This window comes from Oxyura jamaicensis, chromosome 26, assembly GCF_011077185.1.
Source record: "Oxyura jamaicensis isolate SHBP4307 breed ruddy duck chromosome 26, BPBGC_Ojam_1.0, whole genome shotgun sequence".
In the NCBI taxonomy this organism is placed as follows: Eukaryota; Metazoa; Chordata; class Aves; order Anseriformes; family Anatidae; genus Oxyura; species Oxyura jamaicensis.
The window spans coordinates 4983461-5000830 of NC_048918.1; the positions used below are offsets into that span (position 1 = coordinate 4983461).

At 54.1% G+C, this 17370-nt stretch overlaps 1 protein-coding gene across 9 annotated transcripts in view; it reads right to left on the minus strand.

The window, feature by feature from the left end:
* Positions 1 to 17141, minus strand: part of PLXNA2 (plexin A2) — a 153503-nt gene extending 136362 nt beyond the window's left edge. For 7 of the 9 annotated variants that reach the window (XR_004756138.1, XM_035346798.1, XM_035346797.1 and 4 more), the window contains exon 1: positions 16827 to 17141. The gene's annotated coding sequence lies outside the window, so the exon portion shown is untranslated. Of the gene's footprint in view, positions 1 to 15877; positions 15898 to 16826 lie in introns of those variants that run through there. The other 2 variants (XM_035346793.1, XM_035346794.1) reach the window with 2 other exon arrangements.
* Between the last annotated feature and the right edge of the window lie 229 nt (positions 17142 to 17370).

Consider the following 17370-nt stretch of genomic DNA (forward strand, 5'->3'; position numbering starts at 1 on the left):
CCAAATGCTTCTTCTTGCTGCGGCGATAGTGGGGGTCCCAGGGTGGCACTGCAGCGACCACTGCCCCGCGGCTCAGCCTCCCCTGCTCTCCTTGCCAGGCTCCCGGGGGAGCACCCTGAAGCTGGTCTCTGCCCCGAGAAGCTTCCAGAAGGACAACAACCAAGCAGCTCCTGAGGCTGTGCTCAGAGGGCTGCTGGTGCCCACAGCAGGGTCCACAACCTCACGCAGCTTCGCCCTCAGGAACATGGCCTAGTGGCCGAGGCAGGACACCGAGGGGCCGCAGGCATGTGGGGAAAGGAGGAGGTGGTTCTGGGACAGAGGGCTCTGGGACTCAAGGGACGCTCAGAAAGGAAAGGAAAGGAAATTCTGCAGAGAACCAAGAGACAGTTGGAGAGATCTGGACACAGCAGTTCACCTGCTTTCACATTTCTGAAAAAGTTGTTTCATTCCAAAGTGAGAAAAGAGCGGTGCCAACCAGAAATTAAAGATCTTCCTTTTGTATGTATGCATGGGACAAGAGCTTCACTGGGACGGCAGCAGCTTGATGTTTTCCCAGCTGTGTTTCCCCCTGCAGACAGCCCAGAAGCACGAGCCTGTCTCTCTGCAGCAGAGCTGTCTGCTGAGGTCCAGCCCGCACGCAGCGCCTTACAACCGGGGGGCGGCAGGGCACTGGGAGCCACTGCCAGCGGCAGGACAGATCGTCCAGGAAGAAGAACCCGTGCTTTCAAACATCATTTGGAGGTGACAGAGCATGGCCACAAACTGACATCTTCTCCCCTGCCCAAAGGAGCTGGGACAAGGACACAGCTCGGCCCACGGGTGGCACAGGGCACACAGGGGGACACGTGTGGCACAGGATGGGGTCGGGATGACACAGAGCACCAGAGGAAAACCTATGGCTGAGGTCAGGGATAGCAAAGCATGGCAGGAGAGTTAAACACCAGGGAAACGAGAGAGTAGGTGTTTTTAACTCTGGCTCTTAATACTATTGGGCCATTAAATTTTTTTTTTTGGAAGTGAGTTTAAAATATGGCTTTAAAAGCAATCTGAAGCTATTAGTAACGCAAGGTAAAAGAGAGAGTAAATTCAGGGACACAATATAAACCCAAGCAGCTGAAAGGCCTCAATTAGGCTGAAAGGAGTTATCTGGTATTTAAATAATTATTAGATTGAAGGAATAATCACAGGTCTGAGCCGATTTTTTTCCCCCACTGTCATCCTAATGGAGACTATAATATTATTATTCAAATGCCCATGATTCTCATTGAGGGGGGAAGAAAAAAGGGCTCATTTAATCTCCATGCGACAGGGCTTCAGGAGGCACGATTAGTCATTTCTCTTATTTCAGCTGTCAGTCACTCACAGACACCACAGTTTGTCATTAGTTGTATTTTATGCACACGGAAAAAAAAAAAAAAAAGAAAAAAGGAAATTAAAGCCAAATAAAAAAAGAAGAGAATCTCCTGTGGAAAATGACGGATCAAAGGAACAATTTTGATGTCATCAGTGCAGCAGCTGCCTTCTCTGCGTGGCACTGCTATCTCCTCTCAGGGGCAGGGCTGCTCTCCTAGGCAGTAATTCAGACACAAGCCCCCGGCCAGCTCTGTTCCCTCTGCCCCATTCCCATTGAGGTCTCAGCTGCTCACGGCCTGACGGCCGTTGTCATCCCCACAAGGGTCCCCAAGTGCCACCTGGCAGCACCTCGCCATCCCCTGCCTGGCCACGCACCCGGTCTCAGAGGTGCTGGAGGCGCTTCCCCGGCTCTGTGCTGCCCAGCGAGACCTGCTCCAGCACGTGGCTCACCTCTGCTCCTGCAGGGCTCGTTTGGTGCCAAGCCCTGTGGCGAGCACATTGAGCGAGCACCCACCCCACGTGCCAGCACCCCCCCGAATGTCTCCTGCACACCATAAAACTTGGCGTGCTCCCCCGAGACCAGGTGGGTTTGGGGAGCTGTCTCACAGAACAGAGCCTCGTGAGAAATGGCAGGGCTGGCAGCGGGGGGAGAAGAGGGCCGTGATTATTTTCTAAGCTGGAGGTGGATTCTGCCCTTTCTGCTTTTTATAGCCCTGTAAGATTCATTGCCGTGAGGCCAGGAGGGGGGCAGCAGGCTGGCTCGCTCCCCTGACCTCCCCTGCAGGTCACCAGCCTGCCAGAAACCCCCCAGAATTATAGAAAGGGTCACCGAAAGGGCAGGCTGCACTATATAAACTAAAACACAAGAGCAAACCCTTTGGAACAACCTCACCCCTGCACCAGCCCGATCCTTCCTATTCACATTGACCCCATACAGTACCTGCCATCCAAAATGAGGGGAAAAAAGCAGAGAATTGTCCACTTTGTGGAAGTGAGAACACTCCTGCTCTTCTTCCCTCCTGGAGCCGATCAGAAATCTTTCTATGGAATATTTCCAGCCATTAGAGCCGTTGCAGTGATAAATCACTGCATCTCCTTCAAAGACGTGATATTCAGGACATTTGTCAGCCGTGGAGAAAGACCTCACAATAATTAATAGGGTTTTGTTGTGTTTTAATTAGACAACAGACCTGAGCCAAACTGTCTGATCTGAGCGTCAGTGAATGCTGGGAAGTTCCCAGCACAGACCTGGGGTTTGGTCACGGCCCTGCCTGCTCGGTTCTTAGCACCCGGGGGAGTCCCCACTGCCGGACCCTGGCCCAAGAGCCCTGCCCCAGCCTGCTCAGCGTGAAGGAATCACATTTTCCTAACATAAAGCAATGACCAGGACTCCCAGCACCTTTTGTTTATTTTTAGAAGGTTTGTGCTCTAACAGTAAAAGCAGGCTGTAAATCACCAGCGAGGTGCCCGGCAGCTCTGGCAAGGGCTGGTTGGTGGCGGGGACACGGCTGCCAGCCCACGGGTGCTTCACACACGCTGCGGGTGCAGTGCACACGTGTCCGGTGAGGAGAGGTGTCACCAGAGCAAAGCTTGGCTCTGTGCTTCCATCCTGAAAACCCTCCTGACTCAGGATGAGAAAAAACCTTTTAACACCTGATTTTGTGGGAAAACAAGCCCCCAGCCTCGTTTCTGCAGCCAACAGTACAGAAGCTGCGAGCCCACAGCATTCCTCAGTGAGAGAGGGCAAAGCAGAAGTTACTGAACCACATGGACGGCAAACACCAAGCCGTTCCCAAAGGATTACATGCACACCAAGCCCCTTGGGTTTCAGACAGCAGCCTCCTTCCTGCCCCCCACCCTTGCTTTGCTGCTTGCCCGCTCCCCAGCCCCTGGGTGTTGGACGGGCTCACCAGACTTCTGAGAACAAGTTAAGAGGGCAAAACACAGCATTGTGCTCATTGCTTCCTCCAGTCCTGGGACAAGGAAGAGGAGGGGAAGAGCGAAACTCAGCCACGAAAAGGCATTTCCCTGATAACAAACACGATTGCATGAATTATGCACAAAACTCGTTCATATTGTCCAGCCTTTGGATGTTGTTTACACAATACATACCGGATAAGCAACCTCTTCCCTCAGTCTCCCTTTTGAGCACACAGATCCCAACAGGCCTGGGGTGAAAAGAAACAGAGAAACCCAGGAGAGCACCGCTGCAAGCCTCAGCACTGCAACCGCACTGCGGACAGCTCAGCACCCTGACCGGGGCTCACGGTGCTCCTGGCTTCCTCCCAGGCTTGCTGAATAGGCCTCGACAAGGCACGTTCCTCCTAGCACAAGCCATTTCCCTTGCAAACTGGGGATAAAGCTTTTCTACGAGAGGCTCTCACATTCAATCAAAGGAAATGCTCTGAAATCAAAGGGGAGTTACTAGGCATAAACCGCTGTAGTGAAGGATGTGTAAGGGGCTGGTTTAGTGCCTCATACCTCCTCTCTGTGCCCGTGTTCATAAATGCTCTGAGCAGAGATTGTTCAGCTGAGCAGAGCTACTCTCCCCTGATAACGGCGACAAGCAAGCATGGGCACAGCTATCTCTGACCACAAGGATGCTCGAGAAGCCCCGCGGCACAGCAAGGCGGTGTTGCCGTAATGCTGACAAAATTGTCACCGTCTCCGAGGGAGCACGGGCTCCTCCAGCAACTCTGAAACAGGACTGCAGCTGCAGCCCCGGCACGGCATACAGCCAGCTGTGCATCACAGCTGGAGACATTTAACCCGCCAGCCCCAAAAGACGACCAGCAAAGTTCTTAATCAGCCCAGGACACCTAGGTGGCAGAAATCAGACACCTCTCTTTCTTGCTGCGCTGATACTTGACACCTGCTATCTCAGAAACTACAGCTGGCAGCTATCGAGCTTCAAGCACACTGCTGCGAAATAGCTTATAAATTACCTTGCGTCAATAGAGAAGGTGCTGGGAAAAGAGGGCTTTATTCTCCGTGCAGCTGCCAAGGACAGAACCGGGGCTGCCAACACCACCGCGCACCACAGCAGCGCAGAACAGACGCCTGCTCTCCTGGTTGCCTTGAAGTATGACACAAAGGGAAATTTAACACTTCATAAGTTTCACGGCTGGTTTATTCAAGTTTTGGGAAGTCTCACTTTCATCCAAAACCCGTGCAAATGGGTCAATGGCTTTGGATTGCAGTAAATCAAAAATGTGCGGCCAGAAAGCTGCGATTCCCTAATCCAGTCTTGTTGCGAAGAGCAGCTATAACTATCACTCAAGAGATCTCTCTCTAAACTGTCGATAAAAACCTCCAAAATCAGAGCCCACAACTCCTCCAGGCAGTCTGTGTCAGTGCATCCCTCACAAAGTGATTTTTCTAGTTTCTTACCCAGGTCCTACTGGACTGAGGTGGATCCAGCCCCGCTTCACCAGCACATCTGAACATTGTTCGGTTATTCAAGGACCTCATTACCAACAAAATAGAATTTAACGGATGGTGACCTTAGTTGCAAGCAGATTAAATGATTAAATGATTTGCCCAAGGCTAGTCAAAAGGTCCCTGTGGCAAAGCTAGGAGTTCTATCTCCTGAGCCACAGCCCGGCACTCTCCCCAGGTGACATCCAGCTGCAGTTTATTACAGGAGAATATTACAGTGCAGCACCAGGGAAGAACACAGAGCGGCCACCGAACTGGAGGAGGAAAAATAAGCAGCAGCTTCTCCTGGCCTCACTCCAAGTGCACCACAGGCAAGTGAAGAACCCCAGCTTCAAATTAAATGGGTCCCCAGCCACTCCATTAAACAGAAATCCTGAAACAGAAATCCTTTGGCTGTGCCAGCCCCGTACAGCGAGTGGTGTTCGTTATCCCCAATACTCCCCACGGCAGCCAGATGTATTTACACAGTAGCCACAGTGCTGTTACCTAAGTAAACCAGGAAATTGTACATTTGTTAAAATTAGGTTCTAAGATGCTGAATCCCCAACTGTGCAGCTATAGATTTCACTCAGCCAGCAGCACTGAAATTATTAAGAGCATGCAACTGCCTGCGTGCACATTCAGGCACGTTTCCCCATTGGAGGGGTGTTTACTGGTTACGATACTCAGTGCCACTCCAGAACGGGATCATCTTTTCAGATTACGAGCAATAAGCACCAAGTGGAACCTACACAACCGCAGGCCACATGCTGCCCGTCACTGTACCATCCCTTACCCCACCAGGAGGGTCGGCAGCCAGACATCAGGTGGCACCACCTTGGGCAGGATCCGCAGGGATGTGGAGGACCACGGATGGGCTGGCTCAGTTGGTGTGTGACCACCACAACCAGAGCAGAGGGGCACAGAGGGCTCACTGCTGCACTCCAAATCGCAGCCGCCAGTCAAAATGCCAGCATTCCCACTGCAGCACTGGCAGAAAGTATCACCCAGATACCACCCCTTGGGATCACATGGATTTGGAAAGGCAGAATGCAACTGCAAAAGCCCTCAAGTTAACAACCAAACTGAAGCAGACAGGTTGATGCAGGAGAGAGCTGCACAGCACTGAAGAACCCTTCAGGGACCATTAACCAGCCCTTGTCAGGCTTGTCTCGGTGGAAGTACCTGCTATGAACTGCAATCAACACCAGCTTTATCAATGACATTAGGGAAGTGACTTTACCTCTCGAAGCCCCTGCTTGCCTACCCTTTTAAGAGCACCACTGGGGTGCTTGATGCATTTTTGAAAGTGGCTTAACATGTTTCACATTTCCCAGGATTCGGGCATCTCGCTTCCTCCCCAGGTGCTACTGAACACAACAGACAGTGACCACCCCGGAGCGCACCGCTGTGGGACACAGGCTGGTGGCCAGCAGGTCCCGTGCATGGGTGCCCATGGGGCGCTCAGCACCGCCAGCCTGATGTCCCCTGCCCTAGGCTCTGAGCTCCAGCCAAGGAGCCCAAAGTCTGGAGCTGCCTCAGCTCCATCCCACCATCAGCTCAGGCTCCTCTCCTACAGAGTCTGGATGTCAAAGTGCACCTGAGAATGTGGCTTCTTCCCACTCGTCTGCTCCGTGCTCCTCTGCCCTGCTTTTCATTTCAGAGCTTTGGCAGATCACTGATTAATTCAAGTCTGTTTAATAACCCTTCTGTCTAGATGAAACAAGCTGTCTTGTTTCTTTATTTTTAACACTGACTCTTGTTTCTTTGCTAAGGATCTTTCTGTCATTTCTAAACTTCTGTCTCTCCACGCAAGCTGGTAACAGGACGGAAAAAGCATCTGCTTAGGCCCACATCTGACATCAGCCACGAGTTCCAGCACAGGGACTGGACACCTCGATGGGTAAGAGGCCCCAAAAGCCTGCACTTATCCCGTGAAATGATTACTATTTCTCTCCACTTGCTGTAGCAAATCCCTGCATGGCTTCAGACCAGGACACAAACACCAGGGACCAGTGCCCAGCTCCGGACCACGCAGGGGAGAGGGAAGGAGACCAGGAGGAATGGCAGAGCTGGGGGAAAGTGTGGATCCCTGCGCCTCTCCGCCCCGCTGTGGGCAGAAAGCAGCCTTTGGTGAGCCTGAGAGCCGTCACCCTGCCTGCAACCCCCTGGCTGCGCCCCCAGTGCAGCAATCAATTTGTGATGGCCAGGCAGGCGTGGGGCCCTGCAGCTGCTCTACCGCTGAGAGGGGGCCAGCAGCCCCCGTCCTCCTCCCAGCCTTCACCTGCTCTCCCTGCTGTCCTCGTGCGGGAGGGTTTTGTGCCTCGACCAGTTCACAGTGCGACCACTGCTGGGCAGAGCCTCCTCCTCCTCCCAACTCTGCCCCATCCCGTCCCGCCTGAGGGGCTGGCACCGAGTGACCCACGGGGACCCTGCTCTCGATGGGGCCGAGCTGGAGCCACTCAGCTGTCTCCTGCCTCTTTGAATTTCAAAGCTGCACTTGTCTGTAGAGCAACTGAGTCATTTCCTTCCTATATCCAGACTATCGGACCAGATCCAGCAGTGGCCGGAAAACAATAAATCCTTCAAGGACTTGTAAGGCCATATTTCACAGGAATGCAGCAAGCCTGCCTGCTGTGAGAGCTCCTAGCACAACCTCAGATCCAACGCTCCTCGGGGGAAGCGTCTCACCCTGTCCCTGTCCCACCTCCCAGAGCAGCCCCCATGCACACTCCCTGAACATCACCCAGGGGCCGGGGGCTAAGAACCGATAACGAAATTTCCTTGATCCCCATCAGCCCATGGAGGATTGAGGATGGTGAATTGGATGTGGGACTTCATGAGTATTTTGGCAGGCTGCAGCCACAAAGGAGTCAGTGCCACAAAATACAGGGGGAGCAAAGCAACGTGTGAGAACTGGCACAGGTTGCAGGAGCGCTTTCAGCTGGACCGGTTTACATGCATCTCCTTTACAACCACAAACTGGTCTTCCAGATCCACAAAACATTTCTGTCAAAATTTTATCAGGATCACTGGGGACGAGAACAAAACTAAGCGATCTCAGCTTTTTATGGCCTGAGAGCTGCAAAACTTCCACTGAAACAAGGTTGAGATGCTTTGTCAAAAAAACCCTTTGTACGTGAAGCTGAATTTCCATGCAGCTCTGAGGGAAAACTGGTGCATTTTCCAGGAGCAATTGGTGCTGCCTCCATCGTCTTTTTGGAGGCCAGAAACAAAACCCAACTGACTTGCGTGAAGATTTATAACACTATTAATCAAATGAGCCCAAATACATGGGGGAAAAACTAAGTGACAAGGAAATTAATATTATATCCTCTTCAGAAACAAGATGGCTGGTGCAGATAATACGGCAACATGTGGTGCTTACAATGGAAATTTCATACAAGTCTGCAAGGAAACAAATGGTTAAAGACCACATTGCTGGATTCACACTCAGAAGTGAAACCTCTGGCTGCCGAACAGCCTGATCCCACCCAAATTCTCCCTCCTGAGGTTAAGCCTCCAAGTGACCCAGTGCTCTGGGCAAAGTTAATTTTTTTAAACAAGTTGCACAACACCCTTGGAAGTCCTTAAAAGAGTCTCTGTTTTTGTTTGTTTCTGAAAATTCATTCTGGCGCTTCCCAGCTCAGCTTGAGACAAGCTGTGGCCACCTCCAAGGCAGTCGATTTATCTGGCGGAACCGACGGAACAGACCTGCCCCTGTCACACAATTCACGCCCTGAAAAGCCAAGTTACGCAAGCACTTGTCCCGGCACCTTATTATACACCAGTGGACAAGCAAAGGGGCTCTTTCTTCCAGTGAACTCTGAGTGCTTGCCCGTGCTCCTCGGTTGCTATGAGACTTTAAAAACTGTCTAAACCTGTGGCCACCACGGGCCCTCGGCACAATTCCTGCCCTGCAAGGCCCCCCATCTGCCAGGGGAGGCAGGGAGAGCTCGGGAGGGCTCCGCGCTGCCACCGTGACGAGCTCCTTGCTGACTGCACAGACAGCTTCACAACAGCCTGGAGACAAAGCCTGCAACCAAACTTTTGCTGCTGCCCCAGACTTCAGCCAAACGGATGATTTACTGCAAGCGTTTTTCATCTGGCCCGTAGAGCTTCTGTTAAACAACAGGCGATACCTCCACAATGTTGGACTGATTCAGAAGGAGAGGGGCAGGCCCCAAAGGTCAGTTTTTAGAAGGTTCAAGGGCAAGCAGAAGCATTTTCCATGTCAAGGGGGACCTGGAGAAGCTCACACTCCCTGCTAACAGGCAGCAAGCTTTTCTCAGTGTCTGGAATAAAAGTATGTAAGCAGCAGCTTTGGAGAACAGTTAATACACAAGCAGTTGACTCAGAATAACAAAGAAACACCATCACTACAAAAAAAAATAAAAAATAAAAAAGATATATGAAAAAGCTGCTCTCCTCTTACAGCCTAGCCTCGACAAGCAGCTTTGCCTTTCCAGCTGACCTACAGCTCCCAGAGCTGAGGGCTGAACTGAGGAAGATATTTGGGCATCTCTGTTCCTACCTCAGCACCAGCAGTTAATAAAAGGAAGGCAGCAGAATTAATGCTTGGGGGGCTGCAGCAGCACAGGTAAAGTTTGCATCCACCTGCTTCCCTGTGCCTGGGTGGATTTTGATAACGTGGCTGCCCACTGCATCCATACAGTCACTTCTCACTGAAACTTGAGATGGTTGAGGTGCTTGGAGTGTGCACAGTCACACCGAGATGTCCCCCGAATCACACACAATGCTTAGCAACAGTTAAGACCTGACACAACTCCTGTGAGACGGCAAATCCTTACGATAGGAATAATTTAGCCAGTTAGGAAACCTACTGCTGTGTTCCCTTTTCCTTCCCTGCCCCACCTCTTCACAATTCTATTAAAAACGAAGAGGAAACTCACAGGGTTTCTTTTATTTTTAAAAAAATATATAATAATAATAAAATAACAGTGTAGGCTGTGACATAAACCGGCAAAGACAGGAAATACGATCATGAGGGCATCCTCTACTCCTGTCACTGTGACTTTTTGGGTACTTGGCAAATGAATGAGTAAAGGAGACAGCCTGCATGTTTTATGGAGTTGAACTGTAACATCCCTGTTAAGCAGCCAACTTACCATTTTCCTGCTCTGACATCAATAAATCTCCCCAGCCACAGGGAACAAAGATCTTAACATGAACTGGCTGCACACGAACTCCTCGTATTTGGCTACCTAGGCAAACCACCGGCACGCTGTGGTTTGTGGCGCTCGCTGCTGTTCTGTAATATTCTCAAAGTGGGAAATCGCTCTTTTTGGTAACACGACCGGGGAAGTTTTAATGCTGCTTCTGACGTGCACACCTTCATTACAGCACTTGCTTTTCTGACAGCCAATTCCCAGAAGCTGGAGAATCCCAGCTTCCCGCTGCTGGCAGACTACGGCCTCTTTGGGGTTATGAAAAGAGCCTTGACAAGGCAAAGTCTGAAAGTGCAGCGATCGGGAAGCAAATAATACTTAAAACAGGTTCTGAATTCTATCATCTCAAAATGCTGGGGCTGAAAGGCGCTTTTTGGAAGCTTATTTCAAGGTGAACAGAGCAAAGCAGTGTTAAACGTGAGCACAGAGAAAACCCCACACACTCCTCCACGTGCTGCCAGGCTTCTGCTCTTCCCTTGCCAGCCTCCAGGAGCCACGGGGCGATGCCGAGCTACAACTTCCCTCACAACCTCGAGCACCCTGCGCCGCACACGAGGCATTGCTCCCAGCCTTCTTTCATCGAGGACACAAAACTGCTACAGAGGAAAAGCCACCCATAAATCTCTCCAGGAGGCATTTGTTCCCAGCTCGCCGAGCCTGGAAATGCCACGAGGCGCCTGTCCCACGCTGAGCCAGTGGCTGACAGAGGTCCCGCGTGCACCGCGGTGGCTCCGCTTCCTGCCCAGCCCGCGCGCCCAGAGCCAAGCATTGCCCGAGAGCTTTCCTGTTTTCCCCACTGCTGCTCAGCGTTCGAGACACGGCACAGGGTGCTGGAAGCTGACCCCCCGTCACTGCTGCTGAGTGAGTTAAAATTACTGTTTTTCTAATGCTGTTAACAGCCAGCCAGGAGCTGAAAGCAAAATAAGCCGTTTCCTTTAACCTTCCTGATAATGCACAGGGAACAGCCTCTGCGCGGAGTGTAACACCCCGTTCCAAGCATCACTTGGCTGCTAGATAGCAAAGAGATACTGAGTTCATCTGCACCGGAGCAAGCTTTGCCCTGCAGCCCCAGGGCTTCCCTCATGCCCGGGGCAGCCCAGGAGGGCGCCCAGCACCCAGGGCACTGCTGGAGGCAGGGGCTGGGTTCCTGTGCCGGCTCCTCTGGACATCCTCTTGTTAATACCAGATTTTGCAGCTATAACTGTTTGCACAGAGGCTTCTGCTAGCACAGACACTCCCCAAAGCAGCAGCTCCCCTTGCTCCCGAGCAGCACCGGTGGCCGCAGCCCAGCTGGCAGCACGGGCACGGCGTTACGTGGTGCTCACACCGACCCAGAGAGCCCGCGCGTCCCAGAACAGCCTCCCCAGAGCCCAGGCAAAAGCAGACCCAACGCCACTTACCACGCTCTGAGGAGGCTCGGTCTCGGTGGCAGCCTGGAAGGAGGCTGCCCTTCCTCACCAGCTCCTGCCTCGGCACTGAGCCCTGTCCCCGGCTGCGCAGCCCCGGCTCAGCCCCCAGCTCTGTTAACAGAGCAGCAGCAGCAGGAGGCAGCGAGGTGAGAGGTCAGTGTAATATTTACTCAGACATCACCTTTCACTTTTATGAAGTGGGGAAATCGTGTCGGAGCAGGAAAAGGGCTGTAAGGGACATTCCAGCCTGGGAAGCCACCGTCACACTGAGAACAGCACGCAGCAGCCCTGGACAGCCAGGGCAGGAGGCTCCACCAGACCCCCAGCCCCCCCTGAAACTGCACATGGCAGGGACAGGCTCCGGGCAGCTCAGCATCCCTGTCACTTGATCCCCACTGCCACAGGGGAGCCAAGGGGTTTCTCAGGGAGGCAGAGACCCCCTCCAGGTCCCCTGTGCTCAGGATGTCAGCCAGGGGCTCATCGCACCACCAGAAGCTTTAAGGAACCCGCAGGAGATCAGGCACACGGCGTAGGGAACCGCAATAGCCGGGAGGCAAAATTTCCCCAGCAGACCTCAGTTCCTTAGAAGAACTATCCCCTCTGCCAAGCGGCAAGATGGTTCTGAGCATGCCTGCATGCAGAGCGTTGTTAATGCGGCCAGACACCACACCAGCATCTCAGAGCGGGGCAGGATTGGTGCCGGGGCAGGTCTTGTCCCCACTGTGGGCACAGCACAGGCCCAGCTCACCGGGCTCTCCCAGGCTATCGCTCTGCCTGATAAGATGATCTAGATTTTTTTTTTTTTTTTTTATAATGTGACTCTGATGCCTTTTATCTCCCGCTCTGAATGTAATTTTAGCCCAGGCAAAGCAGGATTAAACTTTCATAATACGATACATTTATCTCGCTTTCATTCACCCCATCACCACCTCCCAGTTCGATTTCACCCAAACAGAAGCAATGATTACAGCGAGAAACACGAGATGGGATCTATCAGATAGCAGAAGGGAGGGCACCTCTTTCCCAGCACCCCTGCCACAGCAGCCAGGCTGCCAGGAGCCAGCATCAGGCCGACAGCATTGCTCAGGCCCCCTGAAATACACAGGTGGATACTAATTTGGACTCAAAACCCAGCAGAGAGCACACAGGTAGGGTGCATCACTGATATACATTGCACCTGTGTGTTTGGTAAGCCTTTGTGTGCTTTCTTGGTGACCTCCTCCTCCAGCTGCACTCGAGCAGCTCCCAGCACCTACTGTTGGACCACAGCAGGCAGAGGAGCAGCGAGCTGTGCTGGGGAGCCAGGGACTCCTGGACCAGGAGCAGGAAGAGCCAGTCTGCCTCAGCCAGGAATTTCTGGAGACCACCAAACCCTTCCCACCTCCCCAACAGCAAAATGATGGGTCAGACCCACAGCCACCTGCAGCTCCTGCGATCCCCCCTCCTAGGACCAGCCACCAATGCGCAGCAGCGGCCACAGCTCCGCCACGCTCCGCCAGCTCCTTCTGCGTTTATTTTTACAGGGAGGCTCCAGTCTGGCTCCGCCAGCCTGATCTGGAGGATCCCCTCTAGTGGGACGAGGAGGTATTTCAAGCCCACCGCCCGCTGCCATCGGCTCCCAGAGCCCTCCATGCCCGGGCTGGAGCTGCAGCCAGGGTGGGGGCACCAAGCCCAGGCAGACCAGGCTCACAGCCCCCTCCCTGCCCAGCACCAACACGCAGCCAACGCTCAGATTTTAACCACGGAGAACGAATCTGAATGCGACCCCCCCGGGCAGCCGCCTCTGCCGCCCAAGGACAGCGCACTGCCCTCCAGCCTGCTTTTGTTCACTTCTCCTTTCAGGGCCCAGGCTCTCGCTGCGCCGCTCCCGCAGACAAAGAGCTCGTGGCCTCCACGCACCAAAGCGCCTCCGAGCCCCGCAGCGCCGGGCAGCCCCGTGCCAGCACCCGCGGGGCTCTCGGCGGGCGGTGCAGGGAGGCCGCGCACAGGACGCCTTCAGCGACGGTCATAAAGATGCATCGGATCCAGCCGAGGTGTTCATGGCTCAGGACTTGGCAGCACCTTTTCCCCCCTGCCCCTGCCCTCCCCTCTTTTGGTGTGGCGGTGGCCTCCTAGCCAAGCTGGTTAAGAGATTAACACTCTAAAAACCACATTTACTCTAATTAGCCATGAAATCTTTGTAACTAAGTGAAAAAATGTTTCCCTTGAGGGATTTTTGTCCATTCATCACTGTTTGAATTGCCAGGGAGAGAGACGAGTAAAAGAAAAGAGGGGGAGAAGAGGGGAAGAAAACCTCAGATCTAATGAATTAACAGCGGAGTGCCCCAGGGGAGCAGAGGGCTCCTACAAAACACCTCAAAGGGGGCTTTTCACTGCTGGCCAAAGGGACGCTTCGGAATTATTTCAGGTTAGCAGACCACAACACAACGCTCCGCGAGCCGGGCAGCCTGGCTGGCAGGCTGCATGCCTCCCTTCCGTGGGGACGGGCAGACGGACGCTGCGCGCACGGACAGCTGCGTGCCGCTGCCCTGGGGACAGCTGGGGGACAGGGCCCCAGTTGTTATCTTACTGGGGAAAAAGCTTCAGAAAGTTGTGGGGGTGAGAATCTCACCACGACTCGGGCCCATAAATATTTCAAATCGCTGGAATAAGAACAATTATATTCCTGCCAACGCTTTTCTTGTGTATTTTAAATGTGTCACCGCCTTCCACTTTCTCCCCCGTTTGTGTTTCTCGTAACAGGCCCATGAAATAAAGATTAGCTGAATAATCAAGAGTGTTTAGAAATGTGAAGGGGCTCGTCTCAGGAGCACTGCGCACTCAGGTTCATCTTTTTCTTTTTAAGGAAGCCAAACCCCAGCGGGGGAGGACAGTTTGCACACACCAAGAGCCAGGCTGGAGCAAGAGCGCACGGTGCCGAGCGCGCAGGGACGAGGCGAGCAGAGCGCACGCTTCCCCATCAAAAATGACAGCCTTGACACCAGGCGGAAGAGGGGGGCACTCTCCCCCATTACATATTTATTGTGCAAAGCTGCAGAGGGGCCAATTAAAACAGCTTGATCACTGCCACGTTCAGGCAGACGTGTATGCGCGCAGAGAAGCAGGAGGAGAAGCAGGTGTACGTTTTCCTGTTGCAGTACAGCTCAGCTCGCTCCTCTGAGAGCTGCTGAAAATCCCAGCTGAACAAAGGTGCTGCTCAGGCAGAAGCCAGCTCCTACAGGAGAGCAGCACGCTGGCACCAAAAAGAACTGCTTTCCTCCTTCAGCCCTCCTCCCCCGTACCCCACGCAGTTTCTCGGTGTTGGCTTTTGCTTTCTTTCCTAGTTCAGTTCTTCCTATAAGCTGCCTCCTGCATGAGGCAGGCTGCACCCACATCTGCCCCAGCTTTTGGGCAATTACTCCAAGACACGCTCCTGACTCCAACGTTTAGCTGCAACAGGAGTTCCTGAAGTAAGTTCTGGAAAGCCTCAGAGTGGTGGTTAACTGGGGATCTCAGGAAGATGCTGCAAATCACACCTTTCCCTGAGACGCCACAGGGTCTGCACAGCAAACGGCTCCAAATGCCATTTCCATTTAGCTGTTTTGCAAGCCAATTTGTCACATACTGATGTAATTTGCTGAAGAGAGTTAAAAGAGCACAGGGCAGTAGCAGTCACCTTTTTTTTTTTTTTTTTTTTTTTTTCCCTCTAGACTCCCACATCCAGCCTGGATCTGCATTTCACTTTTGCATCAAAACTGAAATTCCCTTCTGTGAGAGGCACAGGAAAGCTCAGGGTTAACACAAAGAGCAAGGCAGAGTGATAAGAGCACCAGGAAAAGCTGCTTCTACCATATCGGTGGATTGTGTGCACGTCTCATGCAGCATCTGTTACCTGTTACCACACAAACTTGTTACAAGCCAGGGGGGAACCTCACAATAATTACATCAAATAACGCTACAAAAACAATGAAAAGGAAATTGTGTTAGTCTTATTGCAACAAGCACTGTGGAGATGGTCGAGAAAGATGACTGGTCCCCTATATAAGCCATTTCACAACAGCTATACATCCACATCACCCATAGCTTGCACCAAGTTCCTTAAGTCAAAGCTATTTTATCTGATTCCCTGCACCACCCCAAAAACACATTCAAGCTTTGAGGTCCTCAAAGTGACAACAAATGGCAAAAGGACAGCAATAAAGAAAAAAAAAAAATCACTTTTTCAAGGATCTAACACCTCTGTGTTAAAGGAAAAAAGCTAAACATCTGCTCTGAGGATGGCACAGATTCCTTCTGAGGCATCCATCTTTCAGCTATAATGTAGGTCATTTGATTTAACTTTTAGAAGCACCGTTATCAATGAGGCCATGCAGAGAAGGACAGCCAAGACCGGCTCCCTGAAGCCAGCTGAGATCTATTAAGCACATTCAAGCCACCAGCAAAGTATCAAGTGCTCAGCAAATAGCAAGGAAACCCGATCAGCAGCAGGTTTTTGTATCGTGGTGCTCTGCAAACTTCACATTTTCTCACCTCCAAGCCAATATCTTGAACTGCAGGTCACCGACATACAGGGTCTGCTGTTTTTTTCTCCCCTCCGCCACTTACTATTCACGTCACTTCATATCAGACTATTGACTTTCTGATACCCCTTTGAACGCAGATTAACTGAACATCATTCACTTCACCTCCAGGAACGTGTGTGAATGGGAACAAAGCCTGTGCTGCCTAACCAGGCCAGGTTAAAGGGAGGTCAGGAGACGAGAGGACAAGTGGCACCTCGAGCCCTTACAGAGCAGCCTCTGCTGCGAGCACACGCGCACAGCTCCGGGGCTGGAGAAGATGCGGACCACCGCACACAAGTCAGGATTTCCCTGAAGGGAGCCTGAACGCATTCGTCTTCCCTCCCCTCACTTCCTCTCAATAAAGGTCTTGCAAGGATTTAGGAAACTTCTAAGAGGGATTTTTCTCCCCAGATTCAGGGGGTGCTTTCTAAGAACCCCTCCTCGCCAGCAGTGGCTGTGCCGAGAAGGAGTTCATCCCGGTGCTGCCTGCTCCAGAGCACGGCTGAGCGCTAACAAGTGCCGACGGGATGCCGGGGGGACCCGCACCGCTGCCGCGCACGGAGAACGGACCGGGAAGGGAAGAGGGAAGGAGAGGCGGCCGGGGGGGGCTCCCAGGGATTTCTGCATCCCCCGTGGCCGCCGGTGGGCAGCACCTGGGACTGCTGCTCCCGGCCCCAGCCGCTGCCGGCCGCGCAGGTTCCGCGGGGGCGCTGGGCTCGGCACGGCTCGGCACGGCTCAGCGCGGCTCCAGCACGGCTCCTGCCGCCGAGCAGCGCACCCCGCAGCGCCCGGGGGCGGCGAGCCCCAGCCTCCACCCGCACCCTCCCGGGCAGCCGCACCCCGGGATGCCCGCAGGGGAGCCCCGCACCCTGAGGTGCCCGCGGGGCAGGAGCCCCTCGCCAGCCTCGGCCACTCACCAGACCTCGCGGCTCCGCTGCCGCCCTCCTCCCGGGGCTCCCCGGCTCACGGCGGGCTGAGCCGCACGGCCCCGGCCCCCGCCACCGTGCAAATCCAGGGCCGGGCGCTCCGCCGCCGCTCGTCCGCCTTCAGCCCCGCAGCCTCCCCGGGTGCGGCGCGGCTGGGCTCAGCCTCCGGTGCCTCGGCAGCCTCCGGAGCCTCCGCAGCCTCTGCCCGAGTGCGGCGGCGAGCGCCGGCTCCCGGCCGCCCTCCCCAGCATCCGCCCGCCGCCCAGCCCGGGCGTGCTCCGAGCCCCCCCCCCGCGCTCCCTCCGAGCCCCCCGCAGCCCCGCTGCGAGCCCCCCACTCCGCTCCGCTCCCCGCCGCCGAGCCCCGAGCCCCGGCGCTCCCCGCCCGCCGCCGCCGCCGCCGCCCCCGCGCCGCCCCCGCTCCCCGCCTTAACCCTTCCTCCGCCTCGGCGCCGAGCAGCGGGGCTCGCCTCCTCCGTGTCCCGTCCTCCCCCCCCCCCCCCCCCCCCCCGGGGCGGGGGGGCGCGGGGAGAACG